Here is a 22878-nt window from a genome sequence, read left to right as displayed (position 1 = left end):
CTTTGCTTTCCAAGCAGCTTACCGCTGAAACAGCTGAGCATGTGGGAGCCATGAGAGCCACTGAGATTATACACATGGGTGCTATGTGTGAACTGGTCAATCATTCTCAGGACTTTAGGACTCTTGTACAGCTCCTTACAGAAAACTGCTCTGGTGTCAACATGCCACTGTGTCCTGTACTATACAAGCCCCTGAAGAAGATGTCTTTGATTTGAGGAACAGTGCTCCATAACTGTGAAGTCCTCAGAGAGGTAAAGGGGTGACAAACTGGCCACCTCATATAAAGTGGAGCGTAAACCATCAGTTTCTAGTGGGCTTACACTATTCATAGCTTCCCAGGTTTTTATGGCATGCAGGCATAGAATGCTGGCATAGGGGAGTAACAAAGAGTTTAGGGTGGTAGCTGTATAAGAAAACCCTTTGTTTCATGATTCAGATGATTAATGGCTTACACCCATGGGGCAATCATTTACCTGCAAGTCTTGGCTAGAAGCTTCAGGGCAGCAAAAGTTTATGAGGCAGCTCTGTGTCAGTCGCATGAATCTACATTGGTGAAGGTGTTTAGAAACCTGCATCTTTAGGTGTCTAAAAAGATCTTAACATTTTATCCTGTAGATTGGCCAGATATTTCAGTGTCTCCTCTCAAAAACTCTTAAACATCTGACAAGATTAGGAAAGGAACAACAAACCACACATCTTCAATTTTTCAAGCAAACTTCAATAACCTGTTCCTCCTCATACATAAAATGAATGGGGGTTGAGTAGACATGACCCCACTTAAACTTGCCAACATGGCTGCAACGTGAGCTGAGGCTCTGGCAGCTCTGTGAATCCCTTCTCTGGAGTAGGGATCTCCCGCCTTCCCCATGGTCTTGCGCTCCAGAGCATCCTGAAGCAGATCCAAATTTTAACACAGAGAGTGGAGCCCATGGGCACTTTGGCAGTGCTGTGTGGCACTCAGCCAGCACCATTTACTCTAAGCTCCGTGGCCTCACTGTGTAATGCACAGAAGGGCTGTTTTGCAGCAATATTTGGATATTGTGTAGGAAGGAAAATATCCCCAGAACCAAAGGCTTTAGGTGCCAGAGCTTCCTGTGCTGGGGCAGGGGTGCAAAACTGGCTTTAGGTACTCAGTTTAGGGCCAAGGCAACGACACATGAGGGGCCAGGCATCACATTCAGTAGTGTGAAGTCCAGTGCTCCCTAGAGTGCTTGAGGCACTCTGGCAACAAAGCCAGGACAGAGGAAGAACCTCTACAAGCTACTTGGCTCCTACCAGCACCTTGGCTGGAGAAGATGAGATGATAACGGCCAAAGATCCGCAAAGGAACACAATTACCACACACGAGAAGAAATCCTGGAGACTCTAGAGAGGGAAAAAATCAACATGTCGTGGGAAATGCCTCAGTGACCCCAGCACGGTGCGCAGAGAACGGCAGCAGAACGAAACTGCCGAACACCGCGGTGTTGCCCGCGCTGACGCAACCCCGGCTCCTAGGAAGGGTTGGGCAAGGAGCCAAAGAGCACCAACACAGCCGGTGCAAGGGCCTGCCTGACTTAACCCTTCCGCCGTCTCAAAAGCCCGCAGAAAACACGTCTCAGTTTCTTCATTTCTCAGTTCAGGGTTCTGGACGGGGGGGGCAGGAAGGGCTGGACGGAGTAAACGAGCAGCAGCGCGCTGGGCGAGCGCACGGGCTCAAACACCGCGATCGGCCACGCCGCGGCCAAACCATCGCAGCCCGCAACAGGTCCCAGCGCGGCGCTCACCCGCTGCCGCCGAGGAGACCCGCGGGGAGCGAGGAGGGCTCCGTTCTGCAACCCGTCCGCCGCTCCTCGCACCTACCGGGGCCACCCCGCCATCTCGGGTCTGACCCGCTCTGCGACTGGGGGTTAAGAGCGGAAGGACCGGGCTTGGGCAAAGGGCCCGCTCCGAGGCACGGTGCGGCTCTAGCCCCTTCTCCCGGCAGCCGGCCGAGGAGAGCGGCGAGAGCCCCCCAGCTGCCAGTCCGGCTCCTTCCGGCGGCGCCTCCAGAGCGCCCGCCCCGGGCCGCGACCGGCCGGGGCGGGCCCTGCCCGCCGGCTGCGGGCCGACTCAGCGGGCAAGGCGGGCGGCAGCGCAGCGCAGGCCGCGGTAGAGCGGAGCAGAACTCGGCCGGCAGCAGCGCCTCGCCTCGCCGCGGGGCCCAGCGCGGCAGCGGAGGCCCAGCGTAGCGCAGCTCAGGTGAGCCCGCGGGCGGCAGGTGGCGGCGGCGGGGCGGGCAGGGNGGCCCCGGCGTGGGCGGGCTGGCGGTGGCGCGCGCGGAGCGCGGTCCCGCGCGGCGGCGGCGGCGGCTGAGGGAGCGAAGGGAGCGGAGCTGCCGGCGGGGTGCGGAGCGGCTTCTCGCGCGGCGCCCGGAGGCAGCATGCGGACGGCGGAGCCCCGGAGCGCCGGTAAGTGGTTCGGCTACGTCGCCTCTCCCTCCTCAGCCCCGTGTCCGGCTCCCGACACGGCGGGATCGTCTCCCTGGGAGCCGCCAAACTCCGCCGCCTGTTGAGCCCCGCGGATCGCGGCCCCCGAGCGATGGCCCCGCCGCCGCCCCGGGTGCCCCGCGGGGGCCTCCGTGCGGTACCCGAGCCCCCCTGCCGTCCGCTGGGGCCGCCACGCGGTTTTCCGGCGGCCACCGGCTGCGCCCCGCGGAGCCTCCCCGGGTCGGCGGGGGGCAGCCAGGCACCTGCCGGCGCCGCGGTGCCGGGGGCGCGGGGATTGCCGCCGCGGCGTGACCTTCCCGGGCGGGCTGCGGCGCTCGGGGCAGCCCCGGCAGGCGGACTTCTGGCGGTGGGCTCCGGGGAGAGGGGTCGCGCCCCGCGGGGCGCAGCGAAGACCGCGGCGGGGCGTCCCGGGCGGGGTGCCTCTGCCGTGTGCGAGGCGCGGGGCGCTCGGCAGTGGCCCGAAGCGTTTCCCGCGGCTGGCGCCGGCCGTTCCTGCGGTGGGAGGAGGGAGCGAGGGAGGGCGCTGCAGCGGGGGGCGGCAGACCGCGCCTTTCCCCCCCGGTGGGGTGAGCCGCCGCCTGGGAGAGCGCGGGGCTGCCGGGCGGCGGCGTCTTGGGTGGCGAGAACAAAGGGCCCCCGGCGGGAGCGGGCAGGAGCACCGCCGCTGCTCCCGGGGTGCCGGCTCCCCAGAGCGGCGTGGGGGTGGGGGTGTTCATCCCGGTCTCCCCCCGTTCGCTCTCCCTGGGGAGTGCGGCTGCAGCCTCCGCAGGGCCACCTCCTGCCCCGCAGCCGCCTCCGCAACCTGTTGTGCCGCTGCGTGGTCGGGGGTGCCGGTGGGGTGGGCAGTGCTCCCGCGGGACGCCCCGGGGGGCGGGCGGGCTCGCGTGGAGCGGCGCGGGGTGGGCGCAGGCAGCCCGGGGCGAGCGGGAGGCGAAGGCAGTGGGCGGGTGCGTTTGCCTTCGCGGTGGTTTCTGCACCCAGAAACTGTTAAGAACCAACTTCAAGCAGTTCAAATAGCTGGCGTAAATTAAATTCAATGAAAGAAAGTATTTCCGCGCTGTTAAAGGTCTGTTCCCGCGAACCTCTTGTGTGGGAAAGATGTGGTCTGTTTCCAGGAGACTGACTGGGGCAGCTGTTCTGAAGCGTTTTGGAGTTTCGTGTTTATTTCATATGTAACCAAATGAAGCCGTATTGTCAGTATCAAATACAATATTCTCTTGTCAAGTTTAGAACTGAGCTGTAAAAAGTGATTTGGGCTGACGATAACTGGATAATCAAACCTTCAGCTGAATATTTGTTGGTTTAGAGATCTCTAAAGGCAGCTAACTTGTGCAGGGACAGTAAGCAAATAGAGTTTCCTTATGTTGCTTCTGTAACCAACCACCTTTGTTCATTTTTCAAGGTAAATGCTAGAGAAATGACAAACTTAATTTAAAATTACTAAGGTCCTGTGCTGCAAATGACTTACCAACATGTTTGGTTGCTGGGTGATTGTTCCAAGACTGCCAGTTTGGCTTTGAAAACAGATTTTTAAATGAAGTCCATTGCATTCATTATGATAATGCAGGAAATGCGTGGCTCACGAGGTTGGTTTTATGGAAGGAACAAGTGTACTTTAATCCTGATTTTATTATTTCTTCTGTGGTGGTTTGCTGTGAGACTGAGGACGTAGGAGTAATAGATATCCGTACTGTGAAGCGCATGATCAGCAATCTGAACTTCGAAAGCAAAGAGTAAAATCTGTGTGGCAAAGCAGCAAGTTTGTGATCTCAGTGTGTGGTGGGTGACAGTGTTGAATTATTTAAGTTCTCAGTTTCTGCCGTTAACCGCCCATCTTAATGTGCAAGTTTCTTAGCCTATGTCTAGCTTCTGAAATAGGATGCAACACATCCATGTATGTGAAGGGGTTAAAACAGTTATGGCCAAAAATTAACGCATAACTTCAGATCAAGAGATTTTTATATTCAGTTTAGTTACAAATATTCCCATCAGCCCTTTCCTTTGCACGTGGGTGTCCATGAATGCCTCTTGGCTGCATACTGGTCGGGGCCATTAGCAAAATAGTAGAAGCCACAGACAACATTTTATTCTCATTCGTGTTGTCCGTGAAAGCGTCAGTTTCTGGAAAATCAAAGTGGAAGCTGTCCTAAGTTCTATATTGTTTGTGGGTTGAGCGGTATGGAGGTATTTTTAGTTTTATTTTTTTAAACTAAGTTCTGCTTTTGAGTATGTGAAATAATTGTCATTGGCAAAAGCAGAGAAGACAGTCAAAGCTTGTGACTATAAAGAGAAAGATCTAAGCTTGTGGGTAACGGAGAAGAAATGTTTTCCTCTTTGTGTCCACATAATGCAGGGCTGTGGGAAGATATGCCTAATGAAGATGATTATTGCTGTGGCTTTCCATAAATCCACTTGTAATGGAGGCTTTGTACAGTTACTTCTGAATCTGTACATTTAAAAACTGCAAATAGCGATAATGGAGTTGGCTAATAGCAGACTGTCAAGTAAGTGCAATCCTTGTGATAATGTTCAGCCATAGATCTCCATTTAAGCATTACTTTTAAGCAGAAAATGATTCTTGTAGGTCATAGTATATGCAGTTGGGAGGAAAAAAACCCCGAGTTGTTGCTGCCTGTTGTTGAATCTTAACCAGGTGACTCTAATTGGCCAAAGGGTGCTTTTTCTCTCCAGCTTTTTATCAGGTAGCAGGAGATGTACAATTCAGTAGATCCATTTGATGTGATTTTAGATAGTGGAAAGGAATACTAACAATAACCAGCTTTAAGAGACTGAAGAAGTTTACCTGAATGATAAACCTGTGGCTGTGTGCAAATTAAAACAGGGGCTTGTGCCTGTTGAAGAATTGCAAACTTTCCTGTGAAGTGTGGGAGTGAGCTGGATACCACCACATGATAGTGTGAGCTGATCTTATTAGTGGTATTAATCAGGACAGATCTTTCTGTTTCAGTGGTTTTTTAGTGCTTCTTAGAAACCACGGTTGAGAGTTAAATTACTCACATCTGTTTTGCAACTTAAGAGATGAAGGTAAGACAGTAGGGAAAAATTTTAATGCGATATCTTGCCCTAGTACAGAAGGACATGAAATCATGTATTATTTTCAAGTAAAGCACTTGTAGTAGCTATTGGCTGTTTTAGATAGTGTTCTGAATGAATGCAGTTTTAACTTACATAGCTAAGAAACAGCTTCTGAAGGAAACTGACAGGATACTTGCTTATGTTTATGTTGGGAGTAATTCATTGAGAAATATTTGTGATGCTCTCCATCACTGCTTGCCCTCCTTCAAAAGCAATGCTTTGACTTTCATCTTTCATACAGTATGTGAGGGTTCCTTCTGTGGATTTACTTCTGCTCAAAATCTGACCATAAAAGTAAGCGTTGTTTCTACAGCTCATAGTGCAGTGTTCAAACCCAAAATATATGCTTCCTTTCCAGTGAAAACTTGTAATTACATGGAGTGGTAGCGAACTGGAAAGTATTGCAAAACGTATGTAAGAATACTGTCGTACAAACTCTAAAACTGACGAATGACTCACTGCGCCAGTGCTGTATCAAATTCTATCTATACACAAGGTTTAAATGACAAGTTTACTTTAGGCAGGGAATATGCAATTTTCTTGTACTCTTTCTTCATCTAATGTCAAATGAGCTTAATGAAATGGTGCATGTGGGCATACAGGAGGTACCAGTTGTAGAGCTTTAATGAGCAAGGGGAACAAGCACTGCTTGGCTCTATTTGTGAAAGTGATAGATGTAACTACTTTTACATTAAAATGAAGTTTGTGGTACAGATGCTTATTTTGAGACGTATATTTCTTTTAATGTACCTCATTGTCATTTGTTTATGTGCATTTACTAACGTTGGTTCTATTTTTGTTTTCTATGGGAGAGAGTACTTGGCTTTTTAGCAGTATACATGTTCATCTTTACATATTCATATTAATTGAATTTCTTAACTGGCAGTTTGGCAGCATTTTTGCGAACGTAAAATTCGGGTCACTGCCAAAATGAAAATGTTGTAATGGTCAGCATGGGGAAGGGGCCCATGATTGTAGTTTAAATATGAAAAGGCCACTTTTCCACTGCAGCAACACAGGTTTTATTCATGTCTTTGACACTGTCATTATGATAAGCTTCACAGAGCTTTGGAGATCCCCCTAAAAAACCAGAACGTGTTAACAGGCAGTAACATCCTGTACTTGGGAAGCCTGTACAGGTGAGCTGGGAGAAGGACAAGGAAGAGTGAAGTGTGGGTATCAGGGTTGTGTGCTGCTGCACTTTGTGTCTCGTGTGTATATGTGTGTGTATCACCTCTGGATGCTGGGGCGCCTGCTGAAATGTGGGGGGAGTCCCAGCCTGCAAAACTAAGAAACCCAGTAACCACTCAACACTAGGAGGAAGAGAAATCCAGTATTGTCTTTTCCCTAGATAGAAGACTTTAAGCTATTCACAATTTCTTCTTGTAATTTCTAATTTAGCCATTCTGCCACAAAGCCTGTCCCTTCTGCTCTCTGTTAATCATCGTCTTTCTGGGCAGTGTGAAAGACGCCTTGGTCTTCGTCTTATGTTGATCATGAGAGCTTTGTGACCACTGCCTGCAAGTGTTTGCTGTCTGTAGGAAGGTCGAAGTCTCCTGGGACTGTGGAAGGAGGCCAAGTAGGGGAAGCTGGAGCACTTGCTGTTTAATGTCAGTGTGCACACAATGTTTATACACCTGAGCCTCAGCAGGAAAAAAGGGTGAAACAGGTCTTGCTGCTTCAAGGACTCTATTATCTGAGAACTTGATTCTAAAGATCGGAAATACAGAGATAAGTTAGGGTTTTTGGAGCAGAGGATGGAAGCAATGTTTATAAAAAGTCTGGTTGAGATGAAAATTGACAAAAGTATCTACTAATATCTGGGCACTGTACTTCCAGGAATCTCTGTTTGGATGCTTTAATCAAGTGCAATCCACTGTGTAGCTGAAATTGAGCAATGCCATTAATCTCAGAAGGAATAGGATGGTCCCATTCTTATTCTCATCCTTTAGCAGGCATAGAGGCTTCCAGTTTACAACCTGTCCAAAAGACATTTATTTCTTGGCACAAAATTTCAGCTGCAGCTGGCAAGTGGGTAAGTACTTTGTTCCAGCGTTACTGAGAAAGAGGAATTATTTAGGCTGGCACAAGAACTTTATAGTTTGGAGTTGTCACATGAAATTGAATGGAGGAAAAACATGAAGGCCAGGCATGTTGGCATTGTTCTTTCAAAAGGAGTGCTGGAAATCTGGTCATCACTCGAAACCAAACAAAGCATACAGGTGCTTGACCATGGTGAGGAATTATCTATTGTTGGCTTCATAGGCCTCTCTTCCTTTTTTTTTTTAATTTTAATTTTTTTTTTCTTCCTCCTGCAAGTGCTGTTTAACACTGAATTGCATGTGTGTATACAAAGAATAACATCTGTTCTGTTTTATGAGATCCATAGAGCAGGGTTGCTTTTCTATCCCTCCTGTGTATGGATTCTTCTCTCATGTGTCATCCTTGCTGCTGAAGGCAGCCAGGCCACTTGAGCTTTGCAATATCTTTTCTCTCTGTAGGAGCAGGAAGTTATTCATGGGATGGTACTTGATTCTTTTGTTAGATTTCCTCACAGAATCAGATCTTACAGTGTTTTGGAAAAGTCATCATTTTTCTAGAGAGTTTTCTGAGTAGGTAAAGAAGTGGGATGATCTGCATCTGTTTTTTCTGGAGGAGTTTTGGTAATTGTTATATCAGTGTGTTAGATTTTCTTCTCCCTAGATGTGTTTTGGTAGGATGGGTAATGAGGAAGATAAATTACATCTGAGAAGCATGAAAAAGGCTAGTCTAGTGTTTAGATTTTAGGCTCCATGTTTAAAAAAAAACCCATGTATTTTACCTGGCAAATACTGTGCTTCTGACCTTTGTCTTGAAGAATAACCATAGAAGTGGCAAAGAAGCCTTTTGGATACAGTGAGTTAAGAACATGTTGAGGTGTTATGTAGTTCAAAGACGTGAGATGGGGACAAAAGAGAAAAAGATGACCTTGTTTTTAGATGGAGTTGTTTCCTTTTTACAAACTGTTTTCTTCAAATGCAGGGGAGTTATGTTTGTTTATATCTTAAGTAACATTTGTTTCACCAAATTTGATCAAAGGTTTAGTTGTTGCAGAATCAATAATAATTCTGTTACCTTAAGGAAAAATCTGTGATTTATGAATGTACTGTCCATTGTATTTTAACTACTTGTACTACAAAATTTGCAAGATTACACAAATTGACTAGAAGATGCACAGAAAATCCAATAATATATTTATCATGTCAAAGTTCAGTGAAATATGAAACATAATTACCATAAACAAAAAAAATTGGCCTCTTAAGCCTATGAACTAGAAGGCGTGGAAATAATTTTGTAATATATATTCTCAGTGGTTTTGTTGAGACTACTTTGGCACCACCAAAATTCCTTTACAGTCTGTGTATGCTAACACCTGTGTTATGTTGTAAAAAAAAGTACTCATAAACTTGTACTTAACCTCAGGATGAAGCTTATATTTTTGAACATGAATTTTAGCTGTTGAACGTCTCCTTCCTATAGCCTTGTTTGTGAGTAGCTTCCCATTAATAAAATGCAGATTTGAAGAGTTACACTTGGGGACACAAGTATTTCAGCAGATTTTATGGTGTTACTGCTTCAATTCTGCCTCTTGGCACAGAGGTAGGATTATAAACTTTTGCAGGAAAGTTTTTCTCCTTTAGTATACTTGTGAGATGGGAGTCTGGCTAGCAACTCTTGTTCGTTTGAGTTTTTTATGGATTCTACTACGTCTCTGGATCCTGTAAAACTATATGCTTTTGGTTAAGGTGATGTACTCATTTGCGTAATGTACTCTTTTGACTCAAAAAAGAAAACAAATATTTTAGACTAGGCTGTCAGTTAGCCTGTTTTCCTGGGGTCTGTCCCATTGCGGAGGGCTCATTTTAACACAGATCAGTAAGTGCTGGATCCTACTTCAGTCAGCCAGGCCAAGACAGGGAGAGCTTGCAGAAGCCTGTAGCGTGGCCATGATTTCAGCAGCTTTTTTGGGTGGGTGCAAAGTGTAAGTCTCTCACTCGCAGCTGGATTTTGGATGAGACTGAAGCGAGTGTGGGCTCTCGTTGCCCCCACGCTGGTGCTGACCTTGGCGTGGAGGTGTTTCCATCTGGCTTTGCTTTACTTTCTGTGCCGCTGATTTCCCTTGCTGGCCAGGTGTTTGGCCAGAGCTGTGGTGTCCGGGGACACTTCTCACCTGAGCCCAGGAGAAATACAGAGAACGTGCAGCGTGTGCACCTCCACGATGGAGCCCCAGCAGCTCTCTGGGAGCAGGCTGACACTGCCCGGAACTGAGCTTGCTCCTGCCATGGCTCTTACCTGAAGCAGCTTCTTTGTAAACAAGGTAATAATAAAGTGTGCTGCTACAACTTACCTCTGTGCTAGTCTCTTTCTTATGCCTCTGGAAGAAATGAGGAGCATAATTAATTATAAAAAGGAAGAGTTCTGAAGCGTTGCATGGCAGCCGGCTGTCACGCTCTTCTAGTGATCCCCCATCCTGCTGTCAGGGAGATGGGCGTCCTCTAGGACACAGCAGTGTTCTGCTGAAGAGTGATCAAAGGCTTCTTCATTGGCCAGAACCATCAAGGTAGATGGGCAGATGTTTGTTTTAAAATGAGTTGCACAGAGTTGCTGGGATCAGCAACTTGACTGCAGTGACAAAAAAACGTCTTCAGCATGCTAGAAATCGTGAATTGTTTTGTTTGCTTAGATCACTGAGTGTTCAGGGCAGGCACTGTGAGTTGTACAGTGTTAAAGAACACATTACAAAGCAGTTACGTTGCTGGAAAGCATTTGTAAATGTAAGCTTGAATTAAAGAGATGTATTTTTTTTCCCCTATTAAACTTTGAAGAGTTGAGCTTTGAAGACCAGTGAATTTTTGATGCTCTTAAATGTTGTCTACAAGGAGCAGGTGAGGGATCTCCTGACCTCCTGTTTCACCTTTTTTTTTTGTTTTTCCCCATCTTTTTCTTTGAGCTGATACTTCTGCGTTGGTTTAGAAGCAGCAAGAAATGCAGATATTCTGGCTTTGGCATTTGAGTGATAGGATGGGCTAACATAACTGTGTAGGTTATAAGTGGAATGTAAACTCTGGAATATTGGCTTTCTTAGTATCTGAAGGGAGTTATCAGGCTCTTGGATTTTTGTTGCACAGTGTAATTAAAATAAACACTATAGTGCTAATAATTTATGTATTTTTGCCTGTAGGTAAAGTTTTAAATTGGAATTAGCTATATTTTGGTGGAAGTGGATTTTTTTGGTGGTGGTGTTTTTTGTTTGTTTGTTTGTTTGTTTTTTTAATTATTATTATAATGATGCCTGTTGAGAGTCTAGTGATATTTCAGTGAGTATATAAAAATATTGCCAGGCAGATTTGTTTATATTTTTATTGTATATTGTAGTAAGGATGTAATTATTGCTTTTAACAGAAACGCCTGACTTGAGTGTTTAATTCTGTCAGGCTCAAGCAGTCGCTGATGAGGTGATAAATGATAGGTTATGTGTAGAAGTGAATTTGTAATTATTTGCTGCTTTTGGAAAAAAGATGTTTTGTTTCTGTCCAGTGACTAATGTAGAAAATCAAAGCGGTGTACCAGATGTTTTTTTCTGATGACTGTGGTGCAGGGTCTTTTTTTATGTAGAGGAGGGTTTTGACTGAGTTTGTTTCTTGGTTTTTGAAGTTTCTTCTGCTTGTTAATGCAGCACTCTTCTACTCTGGACTTCTCTATGGACGGGCTTTATGGAAAAGCTTCTTTCCCCACCATTCATGCCTGTCTCAGCTCCCCGTCCATCAGGAGGTGGAGAGGCAATGACATTTTTACAGCACGGGCTGATCACTTCCTTTCATTTGTTTTTATTTCATAGAATTCAAACAAGAATAAGTGTTTTGCTTTATTTGTTGATGTCTGATTAGGAATTAGTGGAAGAAACTGAATTGTGGGTGTGATTAACAGTAGTTTTTGTTTCTGGTGTATGAAAGGACTCATTGTCTGAGGCTTTTCCTCCATCGTGCTCTGCCTAATCCTGCTGAAATCACACGAACAACGGCAGCGCTTGAGGCTCCTTGTCTTGTTTTCCTGCGTACTTAATCATACAGCTGGAAAAATTCCCTCTTTCAGAGAATAGTTGCTTCTCGTGCTGAGTCTGTGATCATGTCATAGGGGCCTTGCTGTTAAGGTGGGCATTCGTTTGAGGGGCCTGAGGAGGGTCATTAATCTGAAATGTGAAAACTGATTCAATTTGTGCTACATTTGTGTTTTTTTATATATGGGCCTGATGGTTTTGTTAATCTGTTTATCAGCTACCTCTTTGCAGCTGTGGCTGAAGGAGGTGAGCTGCCTCATTCCAGCTTTCAGTTCCTCCCACCTTTCTGTTAGATCAACTTTCTATACTTGCTGTGTAGTATTTCTGCAGGGAGGAACTTCAAAATTCCTCAGTATATGCTTTCAAAAGAAATTTTAAAAGTTTAAGGTTTGTAGAAATTAAGACATTTCTAAAGTACATGTTAAGTACACATAACAGACATGGCTGATATTCTTTCAGGAAAAACCCAGAAGAAACACAATACCCCATGCCATGAACAGCCTTTCTTTGCCTCTGAATCAGGTTGACATTCCAAGGTCTTAGAGTGATTTAAAAATATAAAAAAAACTCCCCTGAGGAATCTATTAAAAAATTATTTGGTTCACTGAACATTCAGTGCACGTTTGGTCTTGGAATCCATTACATGCCCGTAGAAAGACTTCAAACATCCTCTTTGACAAAGTTGGTTTGAGTTGTGTCCCTTTGGCAGGTGGGTGTGAAGGAATTTCATTGCTTTATTTTCAAAACAGAAGTGTGTGGAATTAATATTGATTTTTATTATAGCTGCTTGCTAGTGCCACTGTATCCAGAGGTCACATGTCAGCTCTGCTTTTGTAGTGACAGCTTTCCCTCTTCCTTCAGCTGAAGTCTGTAGTTGTGGAGCTCTGGAAATAATTGGGAAATGCTGTTTTTTTTTTTTTTCCTTTTAATTCAATTTGTAAAGCTTTATTACCTAAAATTAAATTCTTATCAGGTTGAAATGGTGCATAAATTCTTGTTGAATGGAGACAAATGCTATTAGAAATCAGTGAAACTAAGCTATATTTTAATCCTAGGTTTATTTTAATTTCCATTGTCATACACTGAAAATACTTTGCATCTGCTTTGTCCATCCATTTTTGTTCTGATGAGTTTTAATAGTTAAGTCTGGGAGACACGTGTTAGAGTCCCACTTGCAGTGCAGTTGTGTGCTGTGACATGGGTTATATTTCCAGGTACCTAGTGTAGGTGTTGTCAGTTCCCATCAGCATGTGCTGCTTTTGTGTGCTGAAGAGAGTTGTCATATTATTCAGCAAAACTGCTTTTATTTTTTTTTAAAGAACTTTTCCACATTTTCAGCTCATGATGGAGAGCTCTGGTGTCTCTTTGTTAGGTTTTATGTGCAGATATTCACAGTAGCTCACAGCATAGTAGTTTTTCAGGGTCTAAAGTCAGGTAAGGACTTAAAGAAAACACAAATAATGGGCAATCCCTCCGGATATGCAAGTTTATTTGATTAACCCATCCGACCCGCAGCATTGGAGAGCAGTTAAATATTTGGACAGTCAGCAGTCCTGTTAGTCATGTTTCATTAGGTGACGGCCTCCTCCATTTCGAGGCTGCTCTGTTTTGCTGCCGTTGCCAAGTCTTGTGAGCTCCTGAAAGGGAGCCATGTGTGGGGGCACGGCGGGTGCTTTTGGGGCTGCTGCTGGACCAGGCTGCCAGGAGGAGCCGGGATGTGTGTCACCGTGTGTCACAGCATCATCTGCAGTGGGACGGCAATCAGGGACAAGGGGGAAAATTGTTAATTGCGCATTGTCGGCACCATAAAGGTTAGCTGGTAGATAAAGTTACCAACTTAGGCAGAAATAGCAGTGCTGCCCTGAGAAGTGTAAAAGACTTGTCAAAACCTAATCTAATCTCCTGCATTAACTGTATATTGTAATAATGGATAAATGAATTTCCAGCAAGCTGAGATAGTCCAATTTTAATAACTTCTCAAAAAATCAGAGGGAAGTATTGTGCTGGAAGAGGCATATCACGGTTATCCAAATTTCTTTCCATACAACTGTTTTTAATTTTATGTGAGTGTATACTAATGGTTTAAAAACTCATTTGTCTCCTTGTCAGCAGCTTGACCGGTATTTTAATACAAAGGACGTGTTATTATCTCGAACTGGTCTTGTTTTTCAATGTATGTAGCAGCCAGCTGGAAAATTGTTTGACTTTTTAACTGCTGTGGTTTTGATGCAGTGTCTAATGTAGGAAAGTAAAATTTATTTAAAATCAGTGACGCTTTTAATGGTTGTGTTTCCATTTAGATTCAAGGGGATGGGAGCAGATATTTATGCTGAAGTGCTCAGTCTTCCCCTTTTTCTAAAGATCTGTGGTAATTCTCTGTATTAGAGCTAGGTAAAATTCCTGTACTTAAAATCTGAGGAAAGTAAGCAGGAAACAGCTGCTGCCTTTTAACTCAGTGCATTTCTGGATGCATTGCTGAAGGTGTTCTGATAGAAACATGTCTAGTAAATTTTATGGGTGAAAAACCTAGTACAAAAAAACCCGAGCAAACCCCATTGGGATTCAGATGTGGTTTTGAAAATTACGATCGTGCCTTTTTGTCTGTTCTAGCAAGAAAAGAGTATCATTATAGTGTGTTTTCATTATAAAGGTTTTGTGAGTGACTAGATGGGATTCAGCTCTGAATTCCTGACTTTGGAGTGTCCAAATTGTGCATAATTAACTTAAAAGTCAGATTTTTGGAGACTCAAATGTTTCACAGGGAAATTAATGAGAAATGTAGTGTAATGTACTGCTCTTTTCAGTATGGTTTTCTCACCTGAAATTACTGAGTTATAAATATTTTAAATGGAAAATGGTTCTGAAATGAGCTATGAACAAGTATTCTCCTGTATTTTTGGTCTCAAAGTGAAAAATGCTTTGATTAATAGAGCCACTGCATTAGTTTTTATGATAGTTTGCTGTGACACAAATGTAGTTTCTAGGCGTGCTTAAAAGGTGTAAGTTTGGCAAAGTTTCTGCCCCGTCTTTTCACCTAATTGCTTTATGAGTTTGCATATAATCTTGTTAATTAAATTGTTTTTGCGTGATTGACAAAGCATCTTAGAATGGGTAAAAAGTGCTTTTTATGGACCCAAGTGTTCATGGTTTGCTGTCAGCTGTGTGGAGGGTGTTGGGTGCTGCTGTTAGAAAGGGGCAGCGCCCGCCTGGGGCAATGCAGTCCTCTGAGCCATCGGAAAGGAAAGCAGAATTGTTTGGCCTGGTATGAAATAACTTGCACAGCTCAGTTTTGCAGTGCAGCTTTTTGTGTGCGCTGGCACGAGTAAGAAATGTGTTTGCAGAGTGGCTTTCTCCGCTAATGGTGCGGGACGGGTTTGTGCCCTTGCCTTGGTGGGAGGGGATGACGCCAGGTCTCTGTCAGGTTGTTGCTGCCTTCTGACACTGCTCAGAAGGGTTGGCTCCTTCTAACCAGCTACGGATAAGGGGAAATTAATGACTTCACAGGAGGCCTAAGGGTAAAGCAAGTGTCACTGTGAAGGTAACTCCAGGAGACTGATCCAGGCCCACCACAGGGCTCGGTTTTCTGAGCTCTGGCCGTGACCTTGGATGTGCACGGGTGAACTGTGAGAGCTACTGACAAGTTACAGAAATCCTGGGTGGATGCATGGCCTCTCACTTTGTTTAATAGTGGATTTTTTTCTTTTTTGAGGAGGGACAGAGACGCAGCTGAGAGTTCCCAGCTACAACGCATTTCAGTTCCTTATTTGAAAGTGTTTTAAACAAGGGACATCAGAAGCTGAGATACAAAGCAACCTTTTGAAGTTAAAAGTGGGTCTGCATGAAAATGAACTGCTTGTCTGTGAAAAGAGTCAAGTGTGAAAGGATAGGATGGTTTCACTAAATGAATTTGATAGTCTGAATAAGTGTGGTGAGGCAGAGAGGAGAATCTGGAAAGGTCAGGACTGAGCATGTGACTCTAGATGAGGCAGTGGAAAGACATGAAAGGAATTGTGTGGAAATGCCTTGGTTTACTTTTTTTTAACTCAGAAGTGATTTATTTATTTTGGTGAAGGTGGTTATAAAAAGGGAGCTTTAGAAGCTTTCTGCAGAGAAGCAGGGAATCTGATTCCTTTGGGATCTTGTACCTTTTTCATTCAGCCATTGTGTGGTTTCAAATAACTAGCAGATCAAAGCCTAAAGGAACTCCTTGTTACATGTGCAGTCCCATTTGTAGGATTTCTCTGTCCTGCATGCTTACTGCAGTTGAGTGCTTCAGCAGCTTTTTGTCCCAAGTAGGTTTCTTTTTATTGCTGTCTTGTTTTCAGTGATACGTATAACTTGGAGATTTTAACTCAAAGAATTAATGACATTTATTTTTTAGGTTCCTGATACTGCATTTGATAGAGATAAATGTGAAATGATTTGCACTGGTAGCAGGAAATTGTCTGAACTTCTTGTACAAAGCGATGGACTCCAGGTTAACTGTCACTGCTCATGGGGTCTTGAGACCCATGGTACTTCTGTCAAGACATCAGATCTGTGCTTAGGAGTGATTAGAGAGAGCATATCAAGTCCTATGAAATACTATGAAAAAAAATAAAGAATAAGATACAGAACATTATTATGCTTTCTCTAAATCTATGGTTTGTCCATGCATTAGATCGTATTTAATCTCCCTTTCATATCAAGATACAGGGCAGCTAGAGGAGCTGTGGGGAAAAGCGACATGAGTTGTTAGAGACCTGGAATGGCTTCCATGTGACAGATATTCCATGTGACTGGGAAAGTATGGTTGAGGAATGATGTCACAGAGGTCCATGAAATTGTGACTGGCTTGAAGAGAGTTTGGCTATTTTGTCTGCTTCATTCAGTGTGTAAGAGCCAAGAAAAAGTCAGACAAACTTTGAATGAGTCAAGTTCATCCTGACAGGAGAAAGTCATTCTTCATGCACCTAGAACATTCTGCATGTTCTTCAGGCAGTAAGCCTGGAGAGCTCCTGGGAATGGTCTTCTGGGGATTACCTGGTAGACAAGTGCGAGTCTAAGTAAATCTCTTCCAGTGAAAGTATTGAAGGCCACAGATGTGCTTGGGGGGAAGTGCAGATGTACTCATCCTGTTCTTGCTCTTCTCCAGCGCTGTGCTTAGAGGGTGTGTTGGAGACAGGGTACGGGGCTAACAGGGCTTGTGGTGTGACTCAGCACATCTTTATGTTTGTGTCCTGTGCTTTGCCATGAACTCCATGAACTTTGTGTCCTCAGTTTGCTTAACACAGGGCAAGCCCTCTGCAGTAAAGCCTTTACTGTGGAACTTATTTTCTTGGGCAATAGCAATAAATAGTTAAGCTGCAGCTGGCAAAAGCTGAACGCAAGAAGGGGGAGTTGCTGCTTTCCCATTTGCGCTCCCAGTTGCTGTGGCTTGCTTTATGCTATTTTGGTGTCGGTGCCATTTCACTGAAGCAGCAAAAAATTAACTTCAGGGGGAAGAGCCTAATAGCTTTCTGCTGGTTAGTGGATTAAAGCAGTTCAGAGGTGCAGTAAATGCTGAAGGGGGTGGGACTGTGCAGCCCCGGAGAAGGCAGCAAGATATCTTCCTTTTTACCCTCAGTAAGCCATGAGATAATTTGTATGTGGCACAGCCCACCCATCTTCCAGATGCACAGTCTTCCCATGATTGTGCTGACTTGTGGAAGGCTACGGCCCAGTAAGACAAAACTATCAAATTCTGTTGCAGCCCTTCAAGTTTTCAGCAAGCTTAAGTAGATCACAAATGGTGCTTGAGTAGGGCTCCATGCCAGTATGGATGATGGCAGCAGTGCCCAAACAGGCATGAGCAGTCCTTTCTGCAGAGGTGGTAACCTCCCTTGCAGAACCAGACTGCTGCTGATGGAAGGGTGGATCTGCCTCCCACAGTGTGGTGGTGACTGCGTTGCTTTTTCCTCTCCAGAGCACATAAAAAGTGTTGTTACCCTGGAACCTTGGGGTGCTCTGGAGAGAAGAAAGCCCACCAAAGTGTGCAGGTGGGCAGAAGTTATTTACTCACTTTTGCACTGAGGAAGTTTCCCAAAAACAACTTGAAAAAGGGAAGGTGGTGGGAATTAGATCTGGAGCAGAGCTTCTTCCTTAGTGTCTGCAGGTGACAGCGTGGAGATGGGGCTTGCCCAGGGAATAGCACAAAGCTAGTTGTTCTGCTTCTGTGAAAGTGCATTCTTTCCTGTCCTGTTGGAAGGAGTGCTTTTGTGTACAAAACGCTGATCAAGGTCTTAACACATTAATAATGTGTGCAAAAGAGCATTGTTTGCAAATGTGCCCACATGTTTTAAAAACAGATGTATCACGCCTTATGCCTCATCCTTTTGACATCAGACCCCCCCCCCCCCCCCAAAAAAAAAAAAAAGGCTGTAATCTTCAGGACTTTTTATTTCATGGGATAAGTAGCAAAAAAAGGCTACTATCCAAAATGAAAGAGATCTGCAGAAGGGGGTTACCTTGTGAATGTCACAGACACCTATGAGCAGTAACGACGTAGGATAAAGATTTGTGTTCGAATTCTTCTGAGAGAACTAACAGTTGAGATCGATGGAAAAAATGTATTTACTTTTTAAAAATATATTACAATATTAATAACTTCCCACTATTCTGCAAATATCTTCATCTTTCTAGTTAGATTGTTCTACATTACTTATTCCAAAAGAGATTTGCTCTACTGCTTCTATCTAGTGCTACATGTCAAAATAATTTTTCTTTCATGGACAGGCCAGCAAAATGTCATGTAGACTTTTTTTTCCATTATCATTTTGGTACAGGCAGGTCAGCAGTACTTTATACAGGACTAGAAAATTTCCCTGCTTTTGCAAGGCTGTGTAAATAGGCATATCTGTGGCCTACTTTTCAACACCTCTATAGTGTTTTAGATTCTCACCAACTTAGATTTTATATTTTTTAGAAAGCTCTACAATTCATTTTTAAAGCAGTGGTAATTCAGTGTGTCTAACTAGCTGAAGATCACTAATAGCTTTTCAATTCAGTACAGTTATGCAGTAAAACTCCTTCTGAGGTGATGCTATTAAATAATTCACTTATTTTCCTCAACTTTTTTCTGGTGGCCTAGCTTTTAAAATCCTTGCTGAAATGTTGCTTGAAATCTTAATCTAATTTCTTCTTTAAAGGTTAATTCCATTAGTGTGTAGTTCATGGAGGAAAATGCTCTATTATGGGAGAAAGGTATATAACTTTTACGATGGATTGTGGAAGCATCAATATGAATATAGGCAGGAGTGGTGGTAGATAATATCTATAGAAAAGTAGCCCATTTTGTTTTTCTTTTGGACTGTATGTGTTAGGATTGTGGATATTAAGGTAGGTAAAACAGGCTACATAAATGGAAAGGCGTTATGAGTGGTGGAAAATAAAAACATCTTGATGCACATCTTTTTTGAATTATTTTGATCATAGTCACAAAAGCTTTCAAAATTTGCACTGTTTAGTGAAGGGAGTGGGTTGTACTGTGACTCTGACAACCATTTCTTTTGAGGGAAAATTGCTCCCTAAATTTCTCCCACAGCCACTTTTTTGCAGGGAATATGGCCTGGAGTCATGGTGTGCTTAGTCACCAGTTTTGGGTCCTCAGCTTGATTTCAGCCTGAGATTTCTACTGGATTGTTTCATCATCTCAGGAACTGGTGTGTGTTGAGTGATTTGCAATACAGTAACTTCTTCCACATTGCCTGATAGACCTCTTTATTTTACTCCTTGGTGCACTGCCAGAAATAATAATTAAATCCAAGCCTTTAACAGCATTTTATTGAGGGCAGATTTGAACAGAGATCTGATGAGATCTTTGTTCTTTTAGGATCATTGTGTTTTTTGGATGTTGTCCAAACATGTTTAACGGTCTTCAGTTCCATTTTTCCTGGGTGCAAGGAAGAAAGTGCCATTTCCTTGAGCTTGGTGACAGTTTGCCTGGTGGTGGTTATCAGCCTGCCAGGAATCTTACGCGGGTCTGTGCCCTGTCCATTGTCCTCAGTTCCCACTGGATATGGTTAAAGGCACTTTCCTGTTCCTGCTGGTGGGGTGTGACTTTCCTTGTGCTGTGTCTCTGAAGCATTGTGCTCTGGCTCACCCCATGGAGATTTGGGCTCAGGCAGCAAGCTCCTTAGCTGTGAGCCTGGGAGAGCTCTGCACCTACAGGAGAGGCAGTCTTTTTTACAGATCCGTGTCCCAAGCCTCTCTCACCTTGAGGCCAGGCCTGACTTTTTGGAACAGGGTAATCAACCTGCTTTCATTTGTGCACCTTGTGCTTCAGGGCAGAAGCTGTCTGGGGTCTCAGGAGGGCTTTGCTTGGCCAGGCAGCCAGACCCTGTGGGTGAGCCTCAAGGCTGGCTGTCCTGGTGCACAGAGCTCTGGTTCCTTGGGTTGGCAGTTCCATTCTCACTCACCACTTCTTCACCAAGTTGGCTCTTTTCTGTGCTCCAGGGAGTTGCAGCTGTAGTGCTTGACATGGGATTTCACAAGGCTGCCACTTTCCACCTGTATTGCTCAGTCCTGACCATTTGTAGCTGCCAATGATTTGCTGCAAAGAATGCTGTGGAAAGAGAAACATTACTGAGTTGTCTATTTCTTTATTTTAGCTTGGAAAACAGTGTGTGAGTTATTCCTAATATGTAGCAAAATATTTATAGTGCTTGAAATGCTTGTAAATGTGTTGCAGACAACAATACAAGCAATGTCTAAAGCCATGTGAAATATTTTAATTTATAGAAACTGCTCCCAATATAAATTTTTGATCATATCAATACAGAAGACTGACTCAGTGTAGCTCAATCAATGTTATTGATGTTATTTTTAATGTAATAAATGTTATTTTTAAAGTAATAAAAATGTTTTTTGTTATACCTCCAAATTTGCCAAAATGCTTCGGTTGAAACAGAAGTTATTCAGATCTCAAACTCCAGTAAAATTCTCTAAGTAAATAATAAAGCGCTATTTGAATTTTATGTAGGAACTTTGCAACAGGAATTAAAAGAGTTGTTGGAAAGGTGGACAGTGATCATCTGTGCCCGGGAAGGTTTCACATAAAGGGAAGCTGAACTCTTGGATCAAAAAAAGACAAATCAGAAGGGGTATAAAATGTCTAGAATGTAATAAATTATTTAGGGAATCTAGGTCAGCAGAGCGTTCTTGAGTTGTCAGTTAGATAAAAAGGAAATCTGAAACACTTTGAGATTGGTCAGTTCAAGATGGGTGAGATGAAAATCCTTCTTGTGATGTGTTCAGGAAGACCGTAGCAGGCACTTGCATGAGAAGTCATTTTTTGAAGTTCAGAAGGTTAGATATTTATACAGGTACTGGGATTTGCGATAACATTTAAAGGCTGTACTTGACTTTCTTTTGTTTGAGCAATCTCTGTTAAAACACTAGGATGAAGCTTAAACTGAACTGAACCTCTGTTGGAGGTTCCTGCATCTTCCCCCAAGCCCCCAGGCACCTCAGTAACAGCTTGGTGGTGGCTGGGTGGGCTTCAAGGTGGATCCTGCCTTGCTTGTAGTATCCTCTGAGGCTGGACACCTTGTGCACCTCTGTGAGATCAGCAAAGTGTACTTTGTAGACTGCTATGTAAGTAAAAATGAGTTGGAGGACATAACCTTCCTGTGGGAAACTGACAGATTGTGTCAACTATTTGATTGGCTTTTTATCTGTAGGTATAACTGTAATGGATTTTAATATTTAGATTAATATTGGTTTTTGCTGTGATTTCTGCTGAGTTGGTGCAGAGATTGCCACTGACTTCTGTGGACACAGGTCAGATCCCTTAAAACCAATCCTATATCCTGTGCTACCTTATTTGGTTCAATGGTTTTATGCCATTGAACCAAAATATGTTAAATGGTAAGCAGAAATCTTGTATATAGCTAGTCCAGAAGGAATTACCCAATTACCGTGATTCCAAAAGTCTGCCCAAAAGTCTTGACCAGACAGGAGTATTTTTAGCAGTCTCTGTCCCTAAAGCAGGTCAGATACCTATGTGTTCTTTTTAGCTACAGGTTACTAATAAAATTTACTTTGTTTTGGGAACACTTCATTCATTTCTCAGAACTGGGGCAGTTGCTGAAGGTCATCTCAGAGGAAAAAACTGTTTCTAAACCTTGAAGTTTAACCTTGGGAAATGTGATGGCAAAAACTCAGTGTGCCAGGCAGAACTGAGGTTGCAGTTACCCTGACAGAAACTGTTGGAGCAAGTGGTGATTGAATAGAAAGGACAGAAGAAAACACAGGACTTGAAATCCTGTGATTGATGCATTGTTATGTCCATCTTGAAAACCCATGTGTCAGATAATTAGTGTCCTTTGTCCTCAAATGATGAAATGGAGTTGTACAGAATTAATTTACCTGCAGCTATTGAAAAGTTTGATTTAAAAAAATGCCATTTTTGTGATTGCAGAGCAGCAAATTGGTCTTTAAATGGGTGAATTGCTGGGGAGAATATGTATTTCTTTAAAATATTTTGTCTAATCCGCAGTTCAAAATAATATATTTAGAACTAGCATCCAAAAAATTCTCAGTGAAAATTGGAATATATGTGGCAATGTTGCCACCCTTATGTTCTTTCCTCGTCTCTCTGGGCAGAAGTAACCCGAAAACCATGTTGTATTTGAGAAAAGCACCAGCTATAAGAATGCAGGACTGCAGCACTGTCTGTGCCAAACCGATGGCACAACCCCTGTGTTGCATGAGGAGTGTTCAATAAACATCACTTGTTGATGTAAAGTTGTTTAAAAGTTGTAGTGTTTGTGAATTCTAAAATCTCAGAGTTAAATGCACTTGCAGTGTTCTCTGAATAATGCATGCTCATGGAGTGATCTGTGCTGTGGGGAGACGGGCTGGCTGTACATGGCTGGGCTAGTCGAGCACTGTGAAAAGGAATGGGAAAACAAAGCAGATGCTGCGACTAGCTTTAGTTACATTTCATTTTTCCTTTAAAGCACTTTATTGAAGTTTGTATGCTGCAGCAGTGAAAGAAAACTAGAGCTCTTGCCCTGTAAGATTTATAACTAGGTAGTCAAAGTCTTGTGATGTGCCTGTACTAATGCTGGGGTGGTGTTCTTCTGTTTTGACCAGTTGTTTGGCATTCATGTTTATTGATATATATCACTGTTCAAGGAAAGTATGTGGATTTTGCATGGAGAAGGCTGATCCTTGACACTGTAGGAGGAATGGAGT

General features: G+C 43.8%; 1 protein-coding gene across 3 annotated transcripts in view; it reads left to right on the top strand.

Annotated features, from left to right (window-relative positions):
- Positions 1 to 2318: 2318 nt before the first annotated feature.
- PTPRF (protein tyrosine phosphatase receptor type F) overlaps positions 2319 to 22878 on the top strand; it is a 376830-nt gene continuing 356270 nt past the window's right edge. For all 3 annotated transcript variants that reach the window (XM_041421648.1, XM_041421647.1, XM_041421649.1), the window contains exon 1: positions 2319 to 2429. The gene's annotated coding sequence lies outside the window, so the exon portion shown is untranslated. The remainder of the gene's footprint in view (positions 2430 to 22878) is intronic.

Source organism: Onychostruthus taczanowskii, unplaced genomic scaffold, assembly GCF_017590055.1.
Source record: "Onychostruthus taczanowskii isolate IOZ18803 unplaced genomic scaffold, ASM1759005v1 scaffold7, whole genome shotgun sequence".
Classification (NCBI taxonomy): domain Eukaryota; kingdom Metazoa; phylum Chordata; class Aves; order Passeriformes; family Passeridae; genus Onychostruthus; species Onychostruthus taczanowskii.
The sequence above is the reverse complement of the archived record's forward strand: the minus strand, read 5'-3'. Positions and strand labels throughout refer to the sequence as shown.